Source organism: Carcharodon carcharias, chromosome 40 (genome assembly GCF_017639515.1).
Source record: "Carcharodon carcharias isolate sCarCar2 chromosome 40, sCarCar2.pri, whole genome shotgun sequence".
Taxonomy (NCBI): domain Eukaryota; kingdom Metazoa; phylum Chordata; class Chondrichthyes; order Lamniformes; family Lamnidae; genus Carcharodon; species Carcharodon carcharias.
Genome location: NC_054506.1, coordinates 2,291,349 through 2,307,116, shown reverse-complemented (window position 1 = coordinate 2,307,116; position 15,768 = coordinate 2,291,349). Strand labels below are relative to the sequence as shown.

Below are 15,768 nucleotides of genomic sequence, written 5' to 3'. Positions count from 1 at the left end.
CTCTCTCACCATCTCAATGTCTCTCCACCTCTCTCTCATTCTTTCTCACTAACTCTCTCTCTCTCAATCTCTCTCACCATCTCTCTCTCTGTCTCCGTTTTTCTCAATCTCTCTCACCATCTCTCTCTCCGTCTCCCTCTCTCTCAATCTCTCTCACCAACTATCCCTTTCTCCCTCTCTCTCAATCTCTCTCACCATCTCTGTCTCTGTCTCCCTCTCTCTCAATCTCTCTCACCATCTCTCTCTCTGTCTCTCTCTCTCTTAATCTCTCTCACCATCTCTCTCTATGTCTCTCTCTGTCTCAATCACTTTTACCATTTCTCTCTTTGCCTCCCTCTCTCTCAATCTCTCTCACCATCTCTCTCTCTCTCTCTCCCTCTCTCTCAGTCTCTCTCACCAGCTCTCTCTCTGTCTCTCCCGCTCTCAATATATCTTTCCATTTCTCTGCCTCTCTATTTCTCAAACTCTCTCATCATCTCTCTCTCCATCTCCCTCTCTCTCAATCTCTCTTACCATCTCTCTCTCTCTCCCTCTCTCTCAATTTCTCTTACCATCTCTCTCTCTATCTCCGTTTCTGTCAATCACTCTCACCATCTCTCTCTCTCTATCCCTCTCTCTCAATCTCTCTCACCAGCTCTCTCTATGTCTCCCTCTCTCTCATTCTCTCTCACCATCTCTCTCCCTGTCTCCGTTTCTCTCAATCTCTCTCACCATCTCTCTCTCTGTCTCCCTCTCTCTCAATCTCTCTCACCATCTCTCCCTTTCTCCCTCTCTCTCAATCTCTCTCACCATCTCTGTCTCTGTCTCCCTCTCTCTCAATCTCTCTCACCATCTCTCTCTCTGTCTCTCTCTCTCAATCTCTCTCACCATCTCTCTCTCTCCCTCTCTCTCAATCTCTCTCAGCATCTCAATGTCTGTCTACCTCTCTCTCAATCTTTTCCACTAACTCTCTCTCTCTCATCTCTCTCACCATCTCTCTTTCTGCCTCACTTTCTCTCAATCTCTCTCACCATTTCTCTCTCTCTGACTCCCTCTCTCAATCTCTCTCACCATCTCTCTCTCTGTTGCTCTCTCTCAATCTCTCTCACCATCTCTCTCTCTGTCTCCCTCTCTCTCAATCTCTCTCAGCATCTCAATATCTGTCTACCTCTCTCTCAATCTTTCCCAGTAACTCTCTCTCTCTCAATCTCTCTCACCATCTCTCTTTCTTCCTCACTTTCTCTCAATCTCTCTCACCATCTCTCTCTCTCTGACTCACTCTCTCAATATCTCTCACCATCTCTCTCTCTGTCTCCCTCTCTCTCAGTCTATCTCACCATCTCTCTCTCTCTCTCTCCCTCTCTCTCAGTCTCTCTCACCAGCTCTCTCTCTGTCTCTCCAGCTCTCAATATATCTTTCCATTTCTCTGCCTCTCTCTTTCTCAAACTCTCTCATCATCTCTCTCTCCATCTCCCTCTCTCTCAATCTCTCTTACCATCTCTCTCTCTCTCCCTCTCTCTCAATTTCTCTTACCATCTCTCTCTCTATCTCCGTTTCTGTCAATCACTCTCACCATCTCTCTCTCTGTCTCTCTCTCTCTCAATCTCTCTCACCATCTCTCTCTCTTTCTCCCTGTCTCTCAATCTCTCTCAACATCTCAATGTCTGTCTACTTCTCTCTCAATCTTTCCCACTAACTCTGTCTCTATCAATCTCTCACACCATCTCTCTTTCTGCCTCACTTTCTCTCAATCTCTCTCACCATCTCTCTCTCTCTATCCCTCTCTCTCAATCTCTCTCACCAGCTCTCTCTATGTCTCCCTCTCTCTCATTCTCTCTCACCATCTCTCTCTCTGTCTCCGTTTCTCTCAATCTCACTCACCATCTCTCTCTCTGTCTCCCTCTCTCTCAATCTCTCTCACCATCTCTCCCTTTCTCCCTCTCTCTCAATCTCTCTCACCATCTCTGTCTCTGTCTCCCTCTCGCTCAATCTCTCTCACCATCTCTCTCTCTGTCTCTCTCTCTCTCTCAATCTCTCTCACCATCTCTCTCTCTGTCTTCCTCTCTCTCAATCTCTCTCACCAGCTCTCTCTACGTCTCCCTCTCTCTCATTTTCTCTCACCATCTCTCTCTCTGTCTCCCTCTCTCTCAACCTCTCTCACCATCTCTTTCTCGGTCTCCCTCTCTCTCAATCTCTCTCACTATCTCTCTCTCTGTGTCCCTCTCTCTCTCAACGTCTCTCACCATCTATCTCTCTGTCCCCCTCTCTCTCAGTCTCTCTCACCATCTGTCTCTCTCTCCCTCTATCTCTCTCAACCTCGCTCACCATCTCTCTCTCTGTCTCGCTCTCTCAATCTCTCTCACCATCTCTCTCTCCATCTCCCTCTCTCTCAATCTCTCTCACCATCTCTCTCTGTCTCTCTCTCTCAATCTCTCTTACCATCTCTCTCTGTCTCCCTCTCTCTCAATTTCTCTTACCATCTCTCTCTCTATCTCCGTTTCTGTCAATCACTCTCACCATCTCTCTCTCTGTCTCTCTCTCTCTCAATCTCTCTCACCATCTCTCTCTCTGTCTCCCTGTCTCTCAATCTCTCTCACCATCTCAATGTCTGTCTACCTCTCTCTCAATCTTTCCCACTAACTCTCTCTCTCTCAATCTCTCTCACTATCTCTCTTTCTGCCTCACTTTCTCTCAATCTCTCTCACCATCTCTCTCTCTGTATCCCTCTCTCTCAATCTCTCTCACCAGCTCTCTCTATGTCTCCCTCTCTCTCATTGTCTCTCACCATCTCTTTCTCTGTCTCCGTTTCTCTCAATCTCTCTCACCATCTCTCTCTCTGTCTCCCTCTCTCTCAATCTCTCTCACCATCTCTTCCTTTCTCCCTCTCTCTCAATCTCTCTCACTTTCTCTGTCTCTGTCTCTCTCCCTCTCTCTCAATCTCTCTCACCAGCTCTCTCTCTGTCTCTCTCTCTCTCTCAATCTCTCTCACCATCTCTCTCTCTGTCTCCCTCTCTCTCAATCTCTCTCACCATCTCAATGTCTGTCTACCTCTCTCTCAATCTTTCCCACTAACTCTCTCTCTCAATCTCTCTCACCATCTCTCTTTCTGCCTCACTTTCTCTCAATCTCTCTCACCATCTCTCTCTCTCTGACTCCCTCTCTCAACCTCTCTTACCATCTCTCTCTCTGTCGCTCTCTCTCAATCTCTCTCACCATCTCTCTCTCTGTCTCCCTCTCTCAATCTCTCTCACCATCTCTCTCTCTGTCTCCCTCTCTCTCAATCTCACTCACCATCTCTCTCTCTGTCTACCTCTCTCAATCTCTCTCACCATCTCTCTCTCTATCTCCCTCTCTCTCAATCTCTCTCACCATCTCTCTCTCTCTCTCTCCCTCTCTCTCAGTCTCTCTCACCAGCTCTCTCTCTGTCTCTCCCGCTCTCAATATATCTTTCCATTTCTCTGCCTCTCTCTTTCTCAAACTCTCTCATCATCTCTCTCTCCAACTCCCTCTCTCTCAATCTCTCTTACCATCTCTCTCTCTCTCCCTCTCTCTCAATTTCTCTTACCATCTCTCTCTCTATCTCCGTTTCTGTCAATGACTTTCACCATCTCTCTCTCTGTCTCTCTCTCTCTCAATCTCTCTCACCATCTCTCTCTCTTTCTCCCTGTCTCTCAATCTCTCTCAACATCTCAATGTCTGTCTACTTCTCTCTCAATCTTTCCCACTAACTCTCTCTCTATCCATCTCTCACACCATCTTTCTTTCTGCCTCACTTTCTCTCAATCTCTCTCACCATCTCTCTCTTTCTATCCCTCTCTCTCAATCTCTCTCACCAGCTCTCTCTATGTCTCCCTCTCTCTCAATCTCTCTCACCATCTCTCTCTCTGTCTCCCTCTCTCTCAATCTCTCTCACCATCTCTCTCTCTCTCCCTCTCTCTCAATCTCTCTCACCATCTCTGTCTCTGTCTCCCTCTCTCTCAATCTCTCTCACCATCTCTCTCTCTGTCTCTCTCTCTCTCTCAATCTCTCTCACCATCTCTCTCTCTGTCTCCCTCTCTCTCAATCTCTCTCACCAGCTCTCTCTACGTCTCCCTCTCTCTCATTTTCTCTCACCATCTCTCTCTCTGTCTCCCTCTCTCTCAACCTCTCTCACCATCTCTTTCTCGGTCTCCCTCTCTCTCAATCTCTCTCACTATCTCTCTCTGTCTCCCTCTCTCTCTCAACGTCTCTCACCATCTATCTCTCTGTCCCCCTCTCTCTCAATCTCTCTCACCATCTGTCTCTCTCTCCCTCTATCTCTCTCAACCTCGCTCACCATCTCTCTCTCTGTCTCGCTCTCTCAATCTCTCTCACCATCTCTCTCTCTGTCTCCCTCTCTCTCAATCTCTCTCACCATCTCTCTCTCTCTCTCTCTCTTCTCTCAGTCTCTCTCACCAGCTCTCTCTCTGTCTCTCCCACTCTCAATATATCTTTCCATTTCTGTGCCTCTCTCTCTCTCAATCTCTCTCACCATCTCTCTCTGTCTCCCTCTCTCTCAATTTCTGTTACCATCTCTCTCTCTGTCTCCGTTTCTCTCAATCTCTCTCACCATCTCTCTCTCTCTGACTCCCTCTCTCAATCTCTCTCACCATCTCTCTCTCTGTCGCTCTCTCAATCTCAATGTCTGTCTACCTCTCTCTCAATCTTTCCCACTAACTCTCTCTCACTCAATCTCTCTCACCATCTCTCTCTCTGCCTCACTTTCTCTCAATCTCTCTCACCATCTCTCTCTCTCTGACTCCCTCTCTCAATCTCTCTCACCATCTCTCTCTCTGTCGCTCTCTCTCAATCTCTGTCACCATCTCTCTCTCTGTCTCTCTCTCTCATTCTCTCTCACCATCAATCTCTCTGTCTCCCGCTCTCTCAATCTCTCTCACCATCTCTCTCTCTGTCTCCCTCTCTCTCAATCTCTCTCACCATCTCAATGTCTCTCCACCTCTCTCTCATTCTTTCTCACTAACTCTCTCTCTCTCAATCTCTCTCACCATCTCTCTCTCTGTCTCCGTTTCTCTCAATCTCTCTCACCATCTCTCACTCCGTCTCCCTCTCTCTCAATCTCTCTCACCAACTCTCCCTTTCTCCCTCTCTCTCAATCTCTCTCACCATCTCTGTCTCTGTCTCCCTCTCTCTCAATCTCTCTCACCATCTCTCTCTCTGTCTCTCTCTCTCTTAATCTCTCTCACCATCTCTCTCTATGTCTCTCTCTGTCTCAATCACTTTTACCATTTCTCTCTTTGCCTCCCTCTCTCTCAATCTCTCTCACCATCTCTCTCTCTCTCTCCCTCACTTTCAGTCTCTCTCACCAGCTCTCTCTCTGTCTCTCCCGCTCTCAATATATCTTTCCATTTCTCTGCCTCTCTCTTTCTCAAACTCTCTCATCATCTCTCTCTCCATCTCCCTCTCTCTCAATCTCTCTTACCATCTCTCTCTCTCTCCCTCTCTCTCAATTTCTCTTACCATCTCTCTCTCTATCTCCGTTTCTGTCAATCACTCTCACCATCTCTCTCTCTGTCTCTCTCTCTCTCAATCTCTCTCACCATCTCTCTCTCTTTCTCCCTGTCTCTCAATCTCTCTCAACATCTCAATGTCTGTCTACCTCTCTCTCAATCTTTCCCACTAACTCTCTCTCTCTCAATCTCTCACACCATCTCTCTTTCTGTCTCACTTTCTCTCAACTCTCTCACCATCTCTCTCTCTCTCAATCTCTCTCACCAGCTCTCTCTATGTCTCCCTCTCTCTCATTCTCTCTCACCATCTCTCTCTCTGTCTCCCTCTCTCTCAATCTCTCTCACCATCTCTCTCTCTCTCTCCCTCTCTCTCAATCTCTCTCACCATCTCTCTCTCTGTCTCCCTCTCTCTCAATCTCTCTCACCATCTCTCCCTTTCTCCCTCTCTCTCAATCTCTCTCACCATCTCTGTCTCTCTCTCCCTCTCTCTCAATCTCTCTCACCATCTCTCTCTCTGTCTCTCTCTCTCAATCTCTCTCACCATCTCTCTCTCTGTCTCCCTCTCTCTCAATCTCTCTCAGCATCTCAATGTCTGTCTACCTCTCTCTCAATCTTTTCCACTAACTCTCTCTCTCTCAATCTCTCTCACCATCTCTCTTTCTGCCTCACTTTCTCTCAATCTCTCTCACCATTTCTCTCTCTCTGACTCCCTCTCTCAATCTCTCTCACCATCTCTCTCTCTGTTGCTCTCTCTCAATCTCTCTCACCATCTCTCTCTCTGTCTCCCTCTCTCTCAATCTCTCTCAGCATCTCAATATCTGTCTACCTCTCTCTCAATCTTTCCCAGTAACTCTCTCTCTCTCAATCTCTCTCACCATCTCTCTTTCTGCCTCACTTTCTCTCAATCTCTCTCACCATCTCTCTCTCTCTGACTCACTCTCTCAATATCTCTCACCATCTCTCTCTCTGTCGCTCTCTCTCAATCTCTCTCACCATCTCTCTCTCTGTCTCCCTCTCTCTCAGTCTCTCTCACCATCTCTCTCTCGGTCTCCCTCTGTCTCAATCTCTCTCACTATCTCTCTCTCTGTCTCCCTCTCTCTCTCAATGTCTCTCACCATCTATCTCTCAGTCCCCCTCTCTCTCAATCTCTCTCACCATCTCTCTTTCTCTCTCTCTCCCTCTCTCTCAGTCTCTCTCACCAGCTCTCTCTCTGTCTCTCCCGCTCTTAATATATCTTAGCATTTCTGTGCCTCTCTCTTTCTCAAACTCTCTCACCATCTCTCTCTCCATCTCCCTCTCTCTCAATCTCTCTCACCATCTCTCACTGTCTCCCTCTCTCTCAATCTCTCTTACCATCTCTCTCTCTGTCTCCGTTTCTCTCAATCTCTCTCACCATCTCTCTCTCTGTCTCCCTCTCTCTCAATCTCTCTCACCATCTCTCTATCTGTCTCCGTTTCTCTCAATCTCTCTCACCATCTCACTCTCTGTCCCCCTCTCTCTCAATCTCTCTCACCAACTCTCCCTTTCTACCTCTTCTCAATCTCTCTCACCATCTCTGTCTCTGTCTCCCTCTTTCTCAATCTCTCACACCATCTCTCTCTCTGTCTCTCTCTCTCTTAATCTCTCTCACCATCTCTCTCTATGTCTCTCTCTGTCTCAATCACTCTTACCATTTCTCTCTCTGCCTCCCTCTCTCACAATCTCTCTCTCAGTCTCCCTCTCTCTCAATCTCTCTCACCATCTCAATGTCAGTCTATCTCTCTCTCAATCTTTCTCACTAACTCTCTCTCTCTCTCTCAATCTCTCTCACCATCTCTCTCTGCCTCACTTTCTCTCAATCTCTCTCACCATCTCACTCTCTGCCCCTCTCTCTCAATCTCTGTCACCATCTCTCTCTCTGTCTCCCTCTCTCTCAACCTCTCTCACCATCTCTCTCTCGGTCTCCCTCTGTCTCAATCTCTCTCACTATCTCTCTCTCTGTCTCCCTCTCTCTCTCAATGTCTCTCACCATCTCTCTCTCTGTCCTCCTCTCTCTCAATCTCTCTCACCATCTGTCTGTCTCTCTCTCTCAACCTCGCTCACCATCTCTCTCTCTGTCTCCCTCTTTCAATCTCTCTCGCCATCTCTCTCTCTTCTCCCTCTCTCTCAATCTCTCTCACCATCTCTCTCTCTCTGTCTCCCTCTCTCTCAATCTCTCTCACATCTCTCTTTCTCTCTCTCTCCCTCTCTCTCAGTCTCTCTCACCAGCTCTCTCTCTGTCTCTCCCGCTCTCAATATATCTTTCCATTTCTCTGCCTCTCTCTGTCTCAAACTCTCTCATCATTTCTCTCTCCATCTCCCTCTCTCTCAATCTCTCTTACCATCTCTCTCTCTCTGAATTTCTCTTACCATCTCTCTCTCTATCTCCATTTCTGTCAATCACTCTCACCATCTCTCTCTCTGTCTCTCTCTCTCTCAATCTCTCTCACCATCTCTCTCTCTTTCTCCCTGTCTCTCAATCTCTCTCAACATCTCAATGTCTGTCTACTTCTCTCTCAATCTTTCCCACTAACTCTCTCTCTCTCAATCTCTCACACCATCTCTCTTTCTGCCTCACTTTCTCTCAATCTCTTTCACCATCTCTCTCTCTCTATCCCTCTCTCTCAATCTCTCTCACCAGCTCTCTCTATGTCTCCCTCTCTCTCATTCTCTCTCACCATCTCTCTCTCTGTCTCCGTTTCTCTCAATCTCTCTCACCATCTCTCTCTCTGTCTCCCTCTCTCTCAATCTCTCTCACCATCTCTCCCTTTCTCCCTCTCTCTCAATCTCTCTCACCATCTCTGTCTCTGTCTCCCTCTCTCTCAATCTCTCTCACCATCTCTCTCTCTGTCTCTCTCTCTCTCTCAATCTCTCTCACCATCTCTCTCTCTGTCTCCCTCTCTCTCAATCTCTCTCAGTATCTCAATGTCTGTCTTCCTCTCTCGCAATCTTTCCCTCTAACTCTCTCTCTCTCAATCTCTCTCACCATCTCTCTTTCTGCCTCACTTTCTCTCAATCTCTCTCACCATTTCTCTCTCTCTGACTCCCTCTCTCAATCTCTCTCACCATCTCTCTCTCTGTCGCTCTCTCTCAATCTCTCTCACCATCTCTCTCTCTGTCTCTCTCTCTCTCTCAATCTCTCTCACCATCTCTCTCTCTGTCTCCCTCTCTCTCAATCTCTCTCAGCATCTCAATATCTGTCTACCTCTCTCTCAATCTTTCCCAGTAACTCTCTGTCTCTCAATCTCTCTCACCATCTCTCTTTCTGCCTCACTTTCTCTCAATCTCTCTCACCATCTCTCTCTCTCTGACTCACTCTCTCAATATCTCTCACCATCTCTCTCTCTGTCGATCTCTCTCAATCTCTCTCACCATCTCTCTCTCTGTCTCCCTCTCTCTCAGTCTCTCTCACCATCTCTCTCTCGGTCTCCCTCTGTCTCAATCTCTCTCACAATCTCTCTCTCTGTCTCCCTCTCTCTCTCAATGTCTCTCACCATCTATCTCTCTGTCCCCCTCTCTCTCAGTCTCTCTCACCAGCTCTCTCTCTGTCTCTCCCACTCTTAATATATCTTTCCATTTCTGTGCCTCTCTCTTTCTCAAACTCTCTCACCATCTCTCTCTCCATCTCCCTCTCTCTCAATCTCTCTCACCATCTCTCACTGTCTCCCTCTCTCTCAATCTCTCTTACCATCACTCTCTCTGTCTCCGTTTCTCTCAATCTCTCTCACCATCTCTCTCTCTGTCTCCCTCTCTCTCAATCTCTCTCACCATCTCTCTATCTGTCTCCGTTTCTCTCAATCTCTCTCACCATCTCACTCTCTGTCCCCCTCTCTCTCAATCTCTCTCACCAACTCTCCCTTTCTCCCTCCTTCTCAATCTATCTCACCATCTCTGTCTCTGTCTCCCTCTCTCTCAATCTCTCTCACCATCTCTCTCTCTGTCTCTCTCTCTCTTAATCTCTCTCACCATCTCTCTCTATGTCTCTCTCTGTCTCAATCACTCTTACCATTTCTCTCTCTGCCTCCCTCTCTCACAATATCTCTCTCAGTCTCCCTCCCTCTCAATCTCTCTCACCACCTCAATGTCAGTCTATCTCTCTCTCAATCTTTCTCACTAACTCTCTCTCTCTCTCAATCTCTCTCACCATCTCTCTCTGCCTCACTTTCTCTCAATCTCTCTCACCATCTCACTCTCTGCCCCTCTCCCTCAATCTCTGTCACCATCTCTCTCTCTGTCTCCCTCTCTCTCAACCTCTCTCACCATCTCTCTCTCGGTCTCCCTCTGTCTCAATCTCTCTCACTATCTCTCTCTCTGTCTCCCTCTCTCTCTCAATGTCTCTCACCATCTCTCTCTCTGTCCCCCTCTCTCTCAATCTCTCTCACCATCTGTCTGTCTCTCTCTCTCAACCTCGCTCACCATCTCTCTCTCTGTCACCCTCTCTCAATCTCTCTCACCATCTCTCTCTCTGTCTCCCTCTCTCTCAATCTCTCTCACCATCTCTCTTTCTCTCTCTCTCCCTCTCTCTCAGTCTCTCTCACCAGCTATCTCTCTGTCTCTCCCACTCTTAATATATCTTTCCATTTCTGTGCCTCTCTCTTTCTCAAACTCTCTCACCATCTCTCTCTCCATCTCCCTCTCTCTCAATCTCTCTCACCATCTCTCACTGTCTCCCTCTCTCTCAATCTCTCTTACCATCTCTCTCTCTGTCTCCGTTTCTCTCAATTTCTCTCACCATCTCTCTCTCTTTCTCCCTCTCTCTCAATCTCTCTCACCATCTCTCTATCTGTCTCCGTTTCTCTCAATCTCTCTCACCATCTCACTCTCTGTCCCCCTCTCTCTCAATCTCTCTCAACAACTCTCCCTTTCTCCCACCTTCTCAATCTCTCTCACCATCTCTGTCTCTGTCTCCCTCTCTCTCAATCTCTCCCACCATCTCTCTCTCTGTCTCTCTCTCTCTTCATCTCTCTCACCATCTCTCCCTCTGTCTCCCTCTCTCTCAATGTCTCTCACAATCTCTCTCTCAGTCTCCCTCTCTCTCAATCTCTCTCACCATCTCAATGTCAGTCTATCTCTCTCTCTCAATCTTTCACACTAACTGTCTCTCTCACTCAATCTCTCTCACTCTCTCTCTCTGACTCACTTTCTCTCAATCTCTCTCACCATCTCACTCTCTGTCTCTCTCTCTCTCAATCTCTCTCACCATCTCTCTCTTGGTCTCCCTCTCTCCCAATCTCTCTCACTATCTCTCTCTCTGTCTCCCTCTCTCTCTCAATGTCTCTCACCATCTCTCTCTTTGTCCCCCTCTCTCTCAATCTCGCTCACCATCTCTCTCTCTGTCTACCTCTCTCAATCTCTCTCACCATCTCTCTCTATCTCCCTCTCTCTCATTCTCTATCACCATCTCTCTCTCTCTCTCTCCCTCTCTCTCAGTCTCTCTCACCAGCTCTCTCTCTGTCTCTCCCGCTCTCAATATATCTTTCCATTTCTCTACCTCTCTCTTTCTCAAACTCTCTCACCATCTCTCTCTCCATCTCCCTCTCTCTCAATCTCTCTTACCATCTCTCTCTGTCGCCCTCTCTCTCAATTTCTTCTACCATCTCTCTCTCTTTCTCCGTTTCTGTCAATCACTCTCACCATCTCTCTCTCTGTCTCACTCTCACTCTCTCTCTCTGTCACCATCTCTCTCCCTGTCTCTCTCTCTCTCAATCTCTCTCAGCATCTCTCTCTCTGTCTCCATCTCTCTCAATCTCTCACACCATCTCTCTCTCTGTCTCCCTCTCTTTCAATCTCTCTCACCGTCTCAATGTCTGTCTACCTCTCTATCAATCGTTCTCACGAACTCTCTCTCTCAATCTCTCTTACCATCTCTTTCTCGGTCTCCCTCTCTCTCAATCTCTCTCACCATCTGTCTCTCCCTCTCTCTCTCTCAACCTCGCTCACCATCTCTCTCTCTGTCTCCCTCTCTCAATCTCTCTCACCTTCTCTCTCTCTGTCTCTCTCTCTCTCAATCTCTCTCACCATCTCTCTCTCTGTCTCCCTCTCTCTCAATCTCTCTCACCATCTCTCTCTCTGTCTCCCTCTCTCTCAATCTCTCTCACCATCTCAATGTCTGTCTACCTCTCTCTCAATCTTTGTCACTAACTCTCTCTCTCTCAATCTCTCTCTGCCTCACTTTCTCTCAATCTCTCTCACCATCTCTCTCTTTCTCTGACTCCCTCTCTCAAACTCTCTCACCATCTCTCTCTCTCTGTCTGTCTCTCACCATCTCACTCTCTGTCTCTCTCTGTTTCTCTCAATCTCTCTCACCATCTCTCCCTTTCTCCCTCTCTCTCAATCTCTCTCACCATCTCTCTCTATGTCTCTCTCTCTCTCAATCTCTCTTACCATCTCTCTATCTGTCTCCCTCTCTCTCAATCTCTCTCACCATATCTCTCTCTCTCAATCGCTCACCATCTATCTCTCTGTTTCCCTCTCTCTCAATCTCTCTCACCAGCTATCTCTCTGTCTCCCTCTCCCTCAATCTCTCTCACCATCTCTCTCTCTGTCTCCCCCTCTCTCAATCTCTCTCACCAGCTCTTTCTATGTCTCCCTCTCTAACAATCTCTCACACCATCTCTCTCTGTCTCCCTCTCTCTCAACCTCTCTCACCATCTCTGTCTCGGTCTCCCTCTCTCTCAATCTCTCTCACTATCTCTCTCTCTGTCTCCCTCTCTCTCTCAATGTCTCTCACCATCTCACTCTCTGTCCCCCTCTTTCTCAATCTCTCTCACCATCTGTCTCTCTCTCTCTCCCCCTCTCTCTCTCAATCTCGCTCACCATCTCTCTCTCTGTCTCCCTCTCTCTCAATCTCTCCCACCATCTCTCTATCTGTCTCCCTCTCTCTCAATCTCTCTCACCATCTCTCTCTCTGTCTCCCTCTCTCTCAATCTCTCTCACCATCTCTCTCTCTGTCTCCCTCTCTCTCAATCTCTCCCACCATCTCTGTATCTGTCTCCCTCTCTCTCAATCTCTCTCACCATCTCTCTCTCTGTCTCCCTCTCTCTCAATCTCTCTCACCATCTCTCTCTCTGTCTCCCTCTCTCTCAATATATCTCACCATCTCTCTCTCTTTCTCTCTCTCTCTCAATGTCTCTCACTTTCTCTCTCTCTATCTCTCTCTCTCTCAATCTCTATCACCATCTCTCTCTCTGTCTCCCTCTCTCTCAATCTCTCTCACCAGCTCTCTCTATGTCTCCCTCTCTCTCATTTTCTCTCACCATCTCTCTGTCTCCCTCTCTCTCAACCTCTCTCACCATCTCTTTCTCGGTCTCCCTCTCTCTCAATCTCTCTCACCATCTCAATGTCTGTCTACCTCTCTCTCAATCTTTTTCACTAACTCTCTCTCTCTCAATCTCTCTCTGCCTCACTTTCTCTCAATCTCTCTCACCATCTCTCTCTTTCTCTGACTCCCTCTCTCAAACTCTCTCACCATCTCTCTCTCTCTGTCTGTCTCTCACCATCTCACTCTCTGTCTCTCTCTGTTTCTCTCAATCTCTCTCACCATCTCTCCCTTTCTCCCTCTCTCTCAATCTCTCTCACCATCTCTCTCTATGTCTCTCTCGCTCTCAATCACTCTCACCATTTCTCTCTCTGTCTCCCTCTCTCACAATCTATCACACCATCTCTCACTCTGTCTCCCTCTCTCTCAATCTCTCTCACAGTCTCAATGTCTGTCTACCTCTCTCTCAATCGTTCTCACGAACTCTCTCTCTCAATCTCTCTCACCATCTCTCTCTCTGTCTCCCTCTCTCTCAATCTCTCTCACCATCTCTCTCTCTCTCTCCCTCTCCCTCAATCTCTCTCACCATCTATCTATCTGTCTCCCTCTCTCTCAATCTCTCTCACCATCTCTCTCTTGGTCTCCCTCTCTCCCAATCTCTCTCACTATCTCTCTCTCTGTCTCCCTCTCTCTCTCAATGTCTCTCACCATCTCTCTCTTTGTCCCCCTCTCTCTCAATCTCGCTCACCATCTCTCTCTCTGTCTACCTCTCTCAATCTCTCTCACCATCTCTCTCTATCTCCCTCTCTCTCATTCTCTATCACCATCTCTCTCTCTCTCTCTCCCTCTCTCTCAGTCTCTCTCACCAGCTCTCTCTCTGTCTCTCCCGCTCTCAATATATCTTTCCATTTCTCTACCTCTCTCTTTCTCAAACTCTCTCACCATCTCTCTCTCCATCTCCCTCTCTCTCAATCTCTCTTACCATCTCTCTCTGTCGCCCTCTCTCTCAATTTCTTCTACCATCTCTCTCTCTTTCTCCGTTTCTGTCAATCACTCTCACCATCTCTCTCTCTGTCTCACTCTCACTCTCTCTCTCTGTCACCATCTCTCTCCCTGTCTCTCTCTCTCTCAATCTCTCTCAGCATCTCTCTCTCTGTCTCCATCTCTCTCAATCTCTCACACCATCTCTCTCTCTGTCTCCCTCTCTTTCAATCTCTCTCACCGTCTCAATGTCTGTCTACCTCTCTATCAATCGTTCTCACGAACTCTCTCTCTCAATCTCTCTTACCATCTCTTTCTCGGTCTCCCTCTCTCTCAATCTCTCTCACCATCTGTCTCTCCCTCTCTCTCTCTCAACCTCGCTCACCATCTCTCTCTCTGTCTCCCTCTCTCAATCTCTCTCACCTTCTCTCTCTCTGTCTCTCTCTCTCTCAATCTCTCTCACCATCTCTCTCTCTGTCTCCCTCTCTCTCAATCTCTCTCACCATCTCTCTCTCTGTCTCCCTCTCTCTCAATCTCTCTCACCATCTCAATGTCTGTCTACCTCTCTCTCAATCTTTGTCACTAACTCTCTCTCTCTCAATCTCTCTCTGCCTCACTTTCTCTCAATCTCTCTCACCATCTCTCTCTTTCTCTGACTCCCTCTCTCAAACTCTCTCACCATCTCTCTCTCTCTGTCTGTCTCTCACCATCTCACTCTCTGTCTCTCTCTGTTTCTCTCAATCTCTCTCACCATCTCTCCCTTTCTCCCTCTCTCTCAATCTCTCTCACCATCTCTCTCTATGTCTCTCTCGCTCTCAATCACTCTCACCATTTCTCTCTCTGTCTCCCTCTCTCACAATCTATCACACCATCTCTCACTCTGTCTCCCTCTCTCTCAATCTCTCTCACAGTCTCAATGTCTGTCTACCTCTCTCTCAATCGTTCTCACGAACTCTCTCTCTCAATCTCTCTCACCATCTCTCTCTCTGTCTCCCTCTCTCTCAATCTCTCTCACCATCTCTCTCTCTCTCTCCCTCTTCCTCAATCTCTCTCACCATCTATCTCTCTGTCTCCCTCCCTCTCAATCTCTCTCACCATCTCTCTCTCTGTCTCCCTCTCTCTCAATCTCTCTCACCAGCTCTCTCTATGTCTCCCTCTCTCTCAATCTCTCTCACCATCTCTCTCTGTCTCCCTCTCTCTCAACCTCTCTCACCAGCTCTCTCTCGGTCTCCCTCTCTCTCAATCTCTCTCACTATTTCTCTCTCTGTCGCTCTTTTCCCAATCTCTCTCACCATCTCTCTCTCTGTCTCCCTCTCTCTCAATCTCTCTCACCATCTCTCTCTCTGTCTCCCTCTCTCTCAATCTCTCTCACCATCTCTCTCTCTGTCTCCCTGTCTCTCAATCTCTCTCACCAGCTCTCTCTCTTTCTCCTTCTCTCTCAATCACTCTCACCATTTCTCTCTCTGTATCCCTCTCTCACAATCTATCTCACCATCTCTCTCTCTGTCTCCCTCTCTCTCAATCTCCCACTCCGTCTCAATGTCTGTCTACCTCTCTCTCAATCTTTCTCACTAACTCTCTCTCTCAATCTCTTTCACCATATCTCTCTCTGCCTCACTTTCTCTCAATCTCTCTCACCATCTCTCTCTATCTGACTCCCTCTCTCAATCTCTCTCACCATCTCTCTCTCTGTCTCTCTCTCTCAATCTCTCTTACCATCTCTCTATCTGTCTCCCTCTCTCTCAATCTCTCTCACCATATCTCTCTCTCTCAATCGCTCACCATCTATCTCTCTGTTTCCCTCTCTCTCAATCTCTCTCACCAGCTATCTCTCTGTCTCCCTCTCCCTCAATCTCTCTCACCATCTCTCTCTCTGTCTCCCCCTCTCTCAATCTCTCTCACCAGCTCTTTCTATGTCTCCCTCTCTAACAATCTCTCACACCATCTCTCTCTGTCTCCCTCTCTCTCAACCTCTCTCACCATCTCTGTCTCGGTCTCCCTCTCTCTCAATCTCTCTCACTATCTCTCTCTCTGTCTCCCTCTCTC

At 47.7% G+C, this 15,768-nt stretch overlaps 1 protein-coding gene across 1 annotated transcript in view; it reads right to left on the bottom strand.

The window, feature by feature from the left end:
* The window catches only part of LOC121273154 (C-type lectin domain family 17, member A-like), a 171,893-nt gene that overhangs the window by 114,952 nt on the left and 41,173 nt on the right, over nt 1-15,768 (bottom strand). The gene's annotated exons all lie outside the window — the stretch shown is intronic.